Source organism: Momordica charantia, assembly GCF_013281855.1.
Source record: "Momordica charantia cultivar OHB3-1 chromosome 5 unlocalized genomic scaffold, Mcharantia_2.0 BLBB01000005.1, whole genome shotgun sequence".
Taxonomy (NCBI): Eukaryota; Viridiplantae; Streptophyta; class Magnoliopsida; order Cucurbitales; family Cucurbitaceae; genus Momordica; species Momordica charantia.
The window spans coordinates 9,335,827-9,349,127 of NW_028275163.1; the positions used below are offsets into that span (position 1 = coordinate 9,335,827).

At 33.2% G+C, this 13,301-nt stretch overlaps 1 long non-coding RNA gene across 1 annotated transcript; it reads right to left on the reverse strand.

Moving 5' to 3' along the window:
* Positions 1–561: 561 nt before the first annotated feature.
* On the reverse strand, positions 562–2,589 carry LOC148211256 (uncharacterized). The gene is made up of 3 exons (XR_015790981.1): positions 2,035–2,589; positions 1,908–1,945; positions 562–882 (listed from the first exon to the last, which is right to left on the reverse strand). It is a non-coding gene; the product is annotated as an uncharacterized LOC148211256 (long non-coding RNA).
* Between the last annotated feature and the right edge of the window lie 10,712 nt (positions 2,590–13,301).

Genomic DNA, 13,301 nt, shown 5'->3' on the forward strand with positions numbered 1-13,301 from the left:
CTTCTCAATTCATCACATTTTATAATGATTTCATTCACTATGAATTAATATGATGACTTTTTAAGATATCCAACAATAAAGACCTCTCCTATATCAAATATTGCTGCCCTTAACGAGAGTAAACTTCTTAGAACTTTATGCAACGTTGATAAACATTTAAAGAAGTCATATTGAATAGGCTATAAATTACCGTTCTAAAATACTAAAGCTCTCAATAGAACCTAATTTGAAAATTTCAGTTATGTCGTCTTGATCGTTCCTAATATAGACTTGAATGTCTATTTTAATCTTGAGAACCAACAAGAAATGCATAGGAATACCACAGTCTATTCAACACATATGATGAGTTTTCATATATAAAAATCTAGCTTGTTAAATACTCAAAGTGAAAAACAATTTTTTCTTTATACCTTATGTAGCGACGTATTTGGGACAAATTTTGTAACGCCCCAGAACGTTCCACACGCTTCTAGGTCACATTAACTACCCACCTGTCTAACCTTAACTCCAAACATGAGATAACAACTCCCTGTGAAATAATTATATAAAATAAAGCTTCAACTCCCATCAATTTACCAACAAATCAACCCTATAGAATATCAATCAAACATCATCCGTGGACAACCCCATGAGGCAATTTCATTATTCCAACTAGGCAAACTCAATGAATGGAAGAAAACTAAAATAGACAACTATTCCGAAATAAAGTAGACAACGAGTGGGAACCTCCCAATTATTCAAATAAGAACAAGCAATTTGTGACCAAACCATAAAGTTTTAACCATCTAAACCTAAGCTAAGCAAGAGTAACTACGCAGCCTATGGTCCCCGCACGTCATGTCTCCTCCGCTTCATCACCATGGTCGCCAACGAATCCTCCGCCTGAAACAATAATTGTAGAGGGGGGGGTGAGTATATAAAATATACTCCGTAAGTAGCCCTCACCAACAACACACAAACATCATGCTCAACAAAAATCATGAAACATTCATAGTCATACTCTTCATCACATTATGCAATCAAACATAGACACGCTCTATAAGATCCGGCGATATCCACAACCATGAACAATTTAACTACCAACCTCGAGGCTCCCTAACATCTCAAGCACCTCTACGCTTATCACAGCTATCCTAGCTTTCCAAAGCTAACTCTTTCGAGTAGAGTCGGCCCCTGACCATTTTTACCCAGAGCCCCGATACTGTTCATCGACCCTCGACCATTTTTACCCAAGACCCCGATGACTTCACCATCTATCGACCCTTTACCATTTTTACCCAAGGCCCCAATAGTTTTCCTTCCAAAAGACTCCTCGCATCGACCCTCGACCATTTTTACCTGAGGTCTCGATACTCAATTAGTGAGGTATCAGCCCCCGACCATTAATACCCGAGGCCCTGACACTCACCCATTCACTTTCCCCAAGAATCCAACGTTCCTTATCATAACCAACTCCACATCAACCCCTAGCCTGCGAACAAGGTCCGAAAATATGCTTCTATTACACCCACATCTCATAAGAAAATAATATGACTCAGACCAGCACGCTCGCATCATAAAGAAACGTTTATATATGCTCAACCAGCACGCTCACATCATAAATGAACATTTATATAAACTATACCAGCACGCCCACATCATAAGAAAGCATAATCACAATAATTTCATTTTAACGTGCATCCTTTGTAAACACACATCATCGCACAACAATTCTCAGCAGTTTAACAAGGCAAAATTCCACCATTATCACTAACGAATATTCAACACTACACCAAGTATACAGATTAACACAAACGAGAGTTACCTAGCACAATAGCGTATCAAAATCAATATTAAACATCACGAAACAGCACATTAGAAACCAACTAACACACATTAACGCACGCACACACCCCTTGTCTACTTACACCCAACCGCGCCCCTAAGTTTTGCGTCGATCTCGCACCTAGGCACACAAAACAGAAAAAAACAGTAAGTTACATATACGATTCAGCCTTCGAAATCAATTCTAAGAGGGTTCAAATGACTCATTACCACAAAATCGACTTCGTATAGGTGTGGGTAACTTAGATCTAGCTCGCCAAGGTGTGGGTAACCTAAATCGGGCTTCGAACGGATGTGGGTAATCGCCAAACACCACAAACACTGCAGTTTACGTGTTACAGCAGGGGAAAAATGCTCAAAATCCTCTTTCGACGTTGTTGAATGCTAAAACAACGTATGGGTCACCCAAACTACGCTTCCACGGGTCGGGGTTATCAACCGAAATGCCAAGACGCCGCCAAAAAAACACCTACGCAGAAGAACGCCAAAGGAAACGCCCAGGAAGATCGTGCTGCTGCAAAACTCGACACGCCGCTGCTGCCAACGGAGAAACGTGCTACAAACGCCACAGATCGAGGGGGAGAATGTCGCGTGTCTGGGCACGGGTCACTGGATCAGGTTTGTGCGGGTTCGCTGCAGAAAAGTGAAGGGGTACGTCGGCCCGCCGTCAAACCCACCGGAAAACGCCGCGCTGCCACTGGGTGTTGCAATCGTCGTCGCCGCTGTGCTGGTCGCCGGCGTGGAGGTTAACGAAAAAATGGGGGGGGGGGGGTTGGGCGGCTGGAGCATGAAAGAGGGAGAGGAAGAAAGCAAACTTAGGTTTTTTTTTTGTTTTTATTAATTTTCTTTTCCTTTGTTTTAAAACCAAACCAACCCAACTAAAAGCCCAACATAACCAAGCCCAAAAGAAGAAAAAGAAACCCATCCCAACTTAAGATAAAACCAATCACGCGGAATCCGATATATATAAATTTAATTAAAGCTTAATTTAAATTTAAATGAAAATCTCCCGATTCGAGACTAACTAACCTGAGGGACTCGGGGTGTTACATATTTTGTTCTATACGTTCAAATTTCCAAAAAATATCAAGAGAATTCCTAAGCTTGATTCTTTTGTGATTTAGACAAACATATGTTCCAAATAAAACTTAGTACCAACTTTAATTTATTTCTTTAAGGAAATAAACAATTAATCAGTAACTTTTGTATTTTCTTACTTAATTCATTTTCCTCAAAACATGTGGTCAGAAATTAGTTATTTAGAGTTCAATATCTACCCTTATAAGTATCATAACCCACTGCATACTAATTATATAATGTCTCAAATGAGTATCAAATGCACAAGTAAAGCCTTGAACATTTTAAATTTTGTGCATTTGATCTTTTAGTGTACTCAATAGTGTTTATTTATTCTTTATTAAGAAATGGTAAACAAAAATTTAAAGTATATTCTTTTTGTTCTTTTCACAACAATTCTTATCCTTTAAGAAACTTCTTACTTATTTCTTCATTAAACGTAATACCTAGGTTACTCCCACTTTTCAAGATCCCAATAAATCTTAGAGGGATATTGCTCACCGAAAAGTAGAAGTGTTTTCTTTCTTTATCACAAGTTTAAAATTCATGCAACTTAAATAAAAATATCATTAAATTAATAATAAGGTAATGAATAATATTTAACAATAACTCATTTAATAATAAAAATATGCTCAAAATTAATATTAAGTATTTATAAAATACATTATATTTAAACTCTATGAGGATAACAAGATACCTGTCAGAATATTTGATACACATGCCCACAAACATTTGATAATTTTGAAAGATGTAAATATGAGAAATCAGAGACTAATTTGACACCATGATTCATCAAATCAACACCAACAAAAAAGAATCAAATAATTATGCAAAATATGTATCTTGAATTATTATTAATTTTACCTTCATGAAAATTGAATTATCAAAATTATTAATAATATATTGTTATGCATAATTTAATAATGGAAAACACCCTTTAAACAATCTATAAATCGCGAAAGAAAAATCAAAATTGGATTGCCCACAAGGAATTCATTGATATTTCAACTCATGTAAGTATTCGTGCTACCGCACTAAAATTAACATTTTGTCGCAACGTCATTGTGCGTGGAGCGGCCGACGTCATCCCCTGAAGGGTCTCTTTCGAGATAAGGGTTTGGAGTCGTCACCAATCATCTACGAGGTGTGATTGGTCACCTATTTACAAACTTGGTCTGCGAAAATAGATTTTTTTGGTTCGGGAGTCGACTAAGCGTAGTGAAGGTGCTAGCACCCTACGACACCCGTTCGAAAATGATACCACATTTTATCATAAATTATCCTATTATTTTATTTGGTCCAAAGAAAAAAAAAGAAATGTTTTTATTTTATTTTAATTATCTCATATTATATTAATTCACATTTTGTGATAAGATATGAATTAATAGGTACGAGTGGCACGAAGGCCATTAGGAAAATTAAGCACCTCGAGAATACTGGAAGGTTCCAAATTCCCGTGAGTTTTTGAAATAATTATTTAAAAAAATAACAAATAAAAAAAATAATTTTAATTATAGGGAATTTTGAGACTTGAATTTGCAACATGAGTGTTGACACTCAAACATCACACCAATGTGCCAACACTTTAAGATATAAGTTCTGATCCCTTTTAAATTACGAATTTTTTATTTTTGAATTTTGTTTAAAAAAAACTCTAAACGAAATCTTTTATTTAAAATAATTATTTAGTAAAAAGAAATGACAAAAATGAGAGATTCAAATATTCAAACTTAGGTCTTATACATTGAGAACCAAACATCTTACCACTATGCCAACATCCTAAGATATAAACATAATATTCTTTTAAAAAACAAAGTTTTTAATTTATTTTTAAAAACAAAAAAAAAAACGAATTTTATTAAATTAAAACAAAAATTTTATTTAATTCGAAATTAAAGAGATTTTTCAAAAGAAAACTTTATTTCTTAATTCAACAAAATGTTTTATTTAAAATAGATTTTATTTGTTGAGATTCCCCAAACAATAATTAACAAACTTGTTTAAAAAGATTTCAATAATGTATTTTTAAAAACTAAAAGATTATCTTCAAATCTTTTTACTTCCTCCTCTTAAATCTTTGTAGAAGATAATTCTTTTTTAAACAAATTTTATATTTCTAAAACTTATTTGAAATCTTGATTTAGAAAATTCTGCTTTCATTTTGAAACGTTTTATTTCTTCACAACAAGCCATTTTTTTAAAAAAAGAAATTAATTAATTAAAAAAATCTTTTATTAAAAAGAAGTATCCTAGATTTCACTGTACCATTGGGTTTTGCCACCAGAAGCAAGCCTATCGTCTCTGCTCGCGCCGATTAAGCATACTGCCTCCTTTAGGAAAGAAAAGAATGATCGAGATCGATCAACCGACCAAACACGGAGACGTTACGTAGCTCTCCCGCATATAGAATTTTCCATGATCAAACTTTGACAATGGAACAGGTTGAAAAATTCTCAATTCGCCAATTCCAACGACGATGATGAAATTGAGGCGTGGAGAAGGCATAGGCTAGAACACAATAATTGACAAATTTGAGTGCGTGTGGTCCAGGATGGTAAAGAAAAGGGATTGGGAAGTACAGGGGAGGAGGGTATGAAGGAATTATGAAGAAGATGAGAGAAAGAGAAAGGTAGGGGAGGAATGAAAGCCTCAAATTTCCTCTATTCTGTATGGTTTTCTGTGTGTTTGTTTTTTTTCCTCCTCTGTGTGTTGTGTGCCCTTTAAATATACCAAAAAAAAATAATAGTAACATGCGTGAGTCGAGTAAAACCAAACAAAAAGAGGGAAGAGAAAGCGGTCAAAACGGGAGGAGAAACCAAATGTTTATTTTTAACCAAAACAGAATCTAAAATTTTTTTAATTAAAAAAACCTTTATTTAAAACAAAATTATAAATAAAATAAAATCTTTTAATTTCTTTTATTTTAATATTAAATCAAATTCTTTAAAACAAAATCTATTTTTTTAATTTAATTTAAACTTTAGCTTATAACCAATAATAAAGTAATCTTATAGTATTTTAAACCAAAATAATCAAAATAAAACTTAATAAAATAAAAATTAAATAATTAAAATTAAAACTAAAATGAAGTCGGACCAAATACGGTGTCTACACATTTAATAATGAAATATCAATAATTCATCCTATAATTAGAATTATATTTATTGTTTGGCCAAATTGTGACCTTTATTGTGGTCGATCACAATTAGCATAAACAACCATACTAAAATCTTACAAATTAAATCTTAATTATTGTCCGTTTGATAACCATTTCTGTTTTTAGTTTTTGGTTTTTCTGTCTTTAGTTTTTGGTTTTTCCATATATGTTTCATGACCATTCTTTGTTTTTTGTTTTTTAAGAAACAAAAAACCAAACATGTTTGCTAATTACCATTTTTAGTTTTTCGTTTTTAAAAAGTTAGAAAATTGAAAATACATATTAGAGAAAGAGAATTCAATGTAAAGTAGAGATAACAATGGTGTGGATACGAGTGAAGATGCACTCTCCCATTCTCGTGTTCGTGAAAATTTTTAATCCCGTCTCCACTCGTTCTTCGGTCTGAGAAATGTTCTTGAGAAAATTTATCGATTTTATAATTGTTTTAAATTATTTTAAGAATTTAAAAAACAAAAAATGCAATAAATATACATTAATTATTAAAAAATGAAATCGGGGATGGGTTTGGGACATGCATTTCATATTTATGGGGCCTAACGAAATTTATGTCATATCTAATGTAGATACATGAAAATACAAGTTTAGAAAGATGAAAATAAACTTTTAGAAGATAAATTTTAGAGAGATAAATAAAATGATTTAGAAAAAAATTAGTGAAAGAAAAGTTAAAGACAAAAAGAGACAAAATTTTAAAAAAAAAGTAAAGTCGAGAGGAAAAAGATATGTTAAAGAGAAAAAAAATGAAATTAGAAAGAAATAGAAAAAAATTATAGTGGAAAAAAATTTAGAGAAAAAACAAGATTTAAAGTGGAAAAAATAGATTAGGGAGAGAAAACAAGTTATAAAAGAAGAAATTTAAAGAGAAAAAAGTTCTAAAAAATATTAAATTTTTAGAGAGAAATGAAACTGATATATTAGAAAAAAATATAAAAAATAAAAATACATAAACACAAAAAATTTGGAGAGAGACAGATAAAAATAAATATTCAAAATACGAAAATTTTAGAGACTGACAAATAAATTTTATACAGACAAATTTAGAAAGAAAAAAAAAATTTAGAGTGGGATATAAATTTTTTAGACATAAATATGATAGAGAAAAAAGTTGAGTATTAGAAAAAAAAAATAAAAAAACATAAATCTATTTCTGAAAGCTACATTTTTTTATTTACATAGAATTTCAAAAACAAAAAACAGAAAATTGAATTGTTTATCAAACAACCGTTTTAAAAGAACTAAAAACAAATTAGTTATCAAACCAGCCCTGAGTTATTTTCAAATATTAACAATAATATTTTCATACATCAAAATATTCAAAAAAAATTTTTAAAAAAATGTCATTGATAAATCGTTAATTTATCACCACAGTAATCAATCTTAGAGAGCACACCATGAAAAATAAACAATCTTTTATATTTATTATGTCCACAGATATTTATAAAAAAATTATAAATTAATGATTAAAAAAGAGAAAAACTTCAATTCGTAAGACCCACGGTCACATCCACAAGTACCCTAGAAATCCTCCACTTAACGAGGCCACATTGATGAAAAATCAGTGCCGCACATACTTTTTATTTATTTATTTTTAATAAAAATCAAGGATTCACACAATGATTGTTAATAAAAAATTCTTTTGAGTCAGACTTTATGGAACTAGTCATACATATTTGAACAATTTTCAATAATTTTTAATTTTTAATTATACAAAAGATTTCGTCGATCCAAATAATTCTAAAGATTCAGTAATCATCCATGTAAAGCTTGTTCTGATACAACTAGTTGAAAAATTAAATAAATCTATATTTATGATTATTTTATAATAAGAGTCATATAATCAAAAAACAATCAAGAAAATTGATCTAAGCATGGAAGAAAGCCAAAATCTATAAAGATATTAGAATTACCTGAAAGTTTTAGATATATTGACTATGACCTATTAGAATTTGTGGTTTGTGGTCTTTTTCAACTATACAACCCAAACCAAATATGACAATACTCTCTATTTGGTGGGAACACGAGACTCAAATAGCATAGTGTATTGAGGATCATAACCATATATTTATATGTTAATCCTAGGGTTTCCCATAATACCCTAAGATTAATGAGTTGAATTCTACTCAGTAGACCACACCATTGAATGGGAAGTCATGGACCCATAATCAATATCACTTATATGCCCATTAAATAGCCCAAATATAATTACTCTTTAATTTGTTACACACATATGAATTAATTATTAAATTAATTCCAACAAGCATGGGGGTTTGCTTTAACCCATAAAGAGATTTCAAAAGCTTACAAACATGAGTAGGTTGAGATGAATCCACAAAACCCTGAGGTTGTTGTATATAAACTTCTTCTTGAAGTTACCCATGAAGGAAGACATCTTTTACATCGAGTTGTTGAATACCCCAATTGAACAAGGCAGCCAAGGATAAAACGACTCTCACAATTAGTTTCTTGACAACAAGACTAAACATTTTGAGTATAGAGTAATCTAGGAGGCAATGCAACGAGACTTCCAAAGGAGATTTATGATTAAGAGGAGTAGGAAGGCTATAGATGAGAAATACAGCAGTGGAGAGGGCAAAAGAAGGCAAAATGGAAAAAGATTTATAGGAAGTGAGGATTTTGATATTAAGGTTAAGGCAATCTCAATGATATGATGGTGTTCGCGTTTAGTGGTTCCATTTTGTTCGGGATATGAGCACATGACTTTTGATGGACAATACCATGAGAGCTAAGAAAGGTGCCAAAGTTATGATTTACAAACTCACAACCACCATCACTATGAAGAATTTTAATGAGAGAAGACCAAAAGATTCTCAGCAAGAGCTTAAAACATTGAAAAACAGAAAAGATGACATCATATTACAAGCAATAGGGAAAAGCCAAGTGTATTTAGACATATTATCAACAAAGAAACCAAAGCAATTGATTGAAGTTTCAGGGGCAGGATCCCATAGCTTAGTATATAGAAGTTAAAGAGAAAAAACATAAACAAATTGTGAAATTGAAAAGGGGTAGCTTATGCATTTTATCACGAAGACAATGTTCACAAATGCACTTCTGAGATTTACATATAGGCAAGTTTATAAAATGAAAAACATAGTTCATAATGGAATCATTTGGATGCCCTAACCTATCATGCCAGATGGAAGAAGAAGTTCGTGCACTAACATGAGCAAAATCTGAAAGGCTGCAGGGATGACAAAAAGAGGTTACAAAGGACTGAGATGCAAATCTTGTAAAAGTCGTGGAAGAGTCTGGCTCCAAAGCTTGTCTTGAATGGAGAAAGCTTAGAAGAGAAGATAATAGTATAATTATTATCAAGAAAATCGATGGACAGATAGCATGTTTAAAGATATATTAGGAACGTAAAGAAGTTAACAAAGAGCAAGAGATGAAGAAGAGGTATTTAAAATACCACGACCTGAGTGAGTGATAGGAGGACTGTGCCCACTGGCCATAGTAATCCGATCATCACCACTATATTCAGAGGTGTTGGTTAAATGACTAAGAAAACAGGTAATGTGATTGTTGCAACCTAAACAAGCGAGCCATGTGAATCAGAAGCAGTCATAGCAACGTAATTTTGAGAGGCAACCATTCGAGCCAATTGAGCGGGTGTGTGACCACCTTGAAAGTTATAATTCATCCGATTATAATAATCTTAGTATGGATAGTACGAAGACAAATTTGACAGACAACTCGTTGATGTTGAGAGTCAGTAGGACGAGTAGGTTGAACATCAAAGGGTAGTGGAGAAAAATTAGACATCTACCAGAACCGCTGAAATTCCTAAAATATTTTTTTACCACCAAGACCATTATTTGGTAATCTGCCTTTACCATCAATATAATTTTTCATGAAAAATTAGGGTTGGAATTTGATTTTTTGTAACTAAAATTTTCGCAATCAAGAAGTCGGCTGTGCAAGGATTCATCACATTTGAGCTACCCATCAATAGTGATTTCCTCAAAGGCCAAAAGAAAATGAAGCTCAGAAAAAGTAATGGACTGAGAACGGGTACGCACCAAGTACAAAATGTGTTGAAATGGGCGAGAAGGCCATTTAGTTTGTAAATAATGAGATCTTCACCATCAATGGCAAGAAAAACATTAGCAAGTTTGTCCTTAAGCTTCTTAATGCATTGGACATATGAATTGATTGATTCACCCGATTTCTTTACAATAGACTATAGATCAGATTTGAGGCCAACCACATTGGTGCGGGAAGTAAAGGAATAGTGCTTCACCAAGGTTTCTCATACTTGTTTGGAAGATTCACATCCAACTACATACACAAGAACTGCTGGTGACAAGGTAACATTAAGCAAGGTCATTAGGGCACGATCCTTTGCCATCCAATCGATATACACAAAGTTGATTACCAGAGTAACAGGCTCGGTTGAAGTAGCAAATTCAACCAAGGAAGAAAACGACGGTAAGAATTCAGAGGTCTTTGACGGAGAGCCGTCAATAAAGCCATAGAGCTTATGAGCCTTACATTAGCTGAAACTTCCATAGAATAAAATTGGATGAGTCTAGCTAAATAGAGACTAGATTCCAGATATATTGGATAGAGGGAAAATTGGTGAGTTGAGTTCTTTTTGGTAGTAGAGGAGGAATCTACCATTGATGCAAACGAGAAGAGCAATTTCTTCAAGAAAAGATGTGGTTACATGTGGAAACGGATCAAAGATGCCAAGTCAAGGAGGCTACTTTGATACCATGTAATAATCTCTTATCTGAAAGGAATTGAGAAACCAAAACAGAGGGAAAATCACTCAATATAATTCAAGATGAAGTTTTTACAAAGCCTTACATGGTTAGGCTAAATACAGAGAGTTAGTAGGGCTACATAAGGAAATAAAAAGAAAGCTAATAAATTGAATTTACATTAGCAAAATTACCAAAAGTTATAAAGGAAAGAATCAATCAATTAAGAGAGATGATTGCAGCAAGAAGAATTCTAAATCACAACTTGTATACAACTCACATATTGTGAGTTGTGATGATTTATCGATTATTTATTGTTTACTTGTTACTGCTATCTGTCACCTTCCTTTTTGTTAGGTGAAAGTTCAAGTTTGCTGTTATTTGATGGACTATTATCATTGTTTACATCTGTTCTCAACCTGTAGGTAGGGATAGCTCGGCTACCAAGTTTGTATTATAACTCACGATGTACTACCTTGAAAAAGGTTTAGTTAAAATATCAACAAGTTATTTTGTGAAGGTACATAATGGGTAATCAATTAACCAATGAGCACTTTCTCTTGAACAAAGTGGTAGTTAAGCTAAATATGTTTGGTTCTAGCATGGAAACAAAGTTGATAGACGTTTGAAGTGCATTCATATTGTCACAAAAGAGTTTTGGTGCTTTATGGAGAGGGATGCCTATGCTCGAAGGAGGAATCTTATCCATGTGAGTTCTAGCTACTGTGGTATTTGTCATGGCTCTATATTAAGCTTCTGTCCACTTGAACGAGAAATAGTTGGTTGTTTCTTTAAGGACCAAAATATGATATTTGAACCGAGGAAAACACAAATTCTAAAAGTGGTTCTTCACGTAATAGGACAACCACCCCAAACTGCATCACATAAGGCATAAAGATTTAGAAAGCTATTCCTAAGGGATGTGATTCCATGAGTCATAGAATATTTAAGATTACGAAGAATGTGTTTAACTTCCCTTAGATGTGGCATCCAATGCTCTTGTATGTGTTGACAGACTTTGTTCATTGAGTAGGCAATGTCTTGTCAGAGTAAGGTATTGGAGAGATCCAACTAAGCTTTGGTATCTTGTGGGATCAACAACTTCATCATCTTTATGATTCTTCAGTATGTCTCTAATGTAATTGGGTTGACAATGTGATAACTATTTGAGATACCTTGTACTTCATTGCCTAAAAAATAATGTAAAGCACCTAAAGATCCTTCAAAGCAAAGTCAGTGCTCAAACATGTAATCAATTTGTCAACAAAGTTAGTATTGTTTATAGTAAGAATGATATCATTTACATATATTAGCATAAGGATCAAAACATTTTCCTGTTTATATATAAATAGAGAGGGATCAGCTTTACTGCATATAAATCCCATGCGTAGAAAATATAGGGGGAGTTTATTGAACCAAACCCTTGGGGCTTGCTTAAGCCCATAGAGGGATTTCTTTAGCCTACATACATAACTAAGAAAGTTAGAATTGATGAAACCTGGAGGTTGAGACATGTATATTTCTTCTTTGAGTTGTCTATGGAGGAAGACATTTTTTACGTCCAGTTGTTTGAGGGGCCAGTTATAGGAGACTGCAAGAGCAAGGACCAGACGAATTAATGTAGGTTTGATGATTGGACTGAATGTCTCTTCATCGACTTTGTAGTAGCCTTGAGCTACTAATCTTGTTTTATGTCTATCGATTGAACCATCCTCTTTGAACTTTGTCTTAAATATCCATTTGGAATCTACAATATTGATGTTGGAAGCTTTTCGAACTAGATTCCATGTATGGTTGTCACTAAATGCTTGAAGTTCCTCCTCCATGGCTTGTTTCCATATTGAATTCTTTAGAGCACTTCAATAGGATTTAGGCTCGGGTTGTAGTGTAGTGTAGGATTTAGGCTCCATTTTCATAGATTGTTGTCTTGATTTTTGCTTTGTGATCATAGGAGGAGAGGATCAATTTTGATAAATATCAATTTGGATCCCAAAATGTTGGTCACACTAGGTTCAACAAGCATTTGATGTGTTTGTTCAATATGCATATGATATGTTCGTTAAGTCGGCATCTCCTAAAAGTGAGTAGGATTGATATCCATTCTCAAGCTTGAGTCACCTGTTGAACCTTCAAAAGGCAAGTCAACAAACAAAAAATCACTAATGTCAGGTAAATTTGAGAAATTAGATTGTATGATCGAAGTACAGATTTCATTTTGAGAAGCACGAGCTTGCTCATCAACTGGATTTGTGCTACCTTTGTCAGTAGCATTTTGACATTGCTCTATAGTAGAGTTTTCCATTGAATGAGAGCTTTCTGCATTGTTGTCATTGTCCCAACATATTTCATCATTGCACGTCATTTTCTTATGCACCATGTCCTTTTCCATTTGAATGTTGGTTGTATGTTGGTTAGTCACTATGTGTTCATTGCTTTGTTGAGGTAGATTTCGAGGCAGAAGGTTTTGTTATTGCCAGCTCCCAGTATTTGCAAAAATT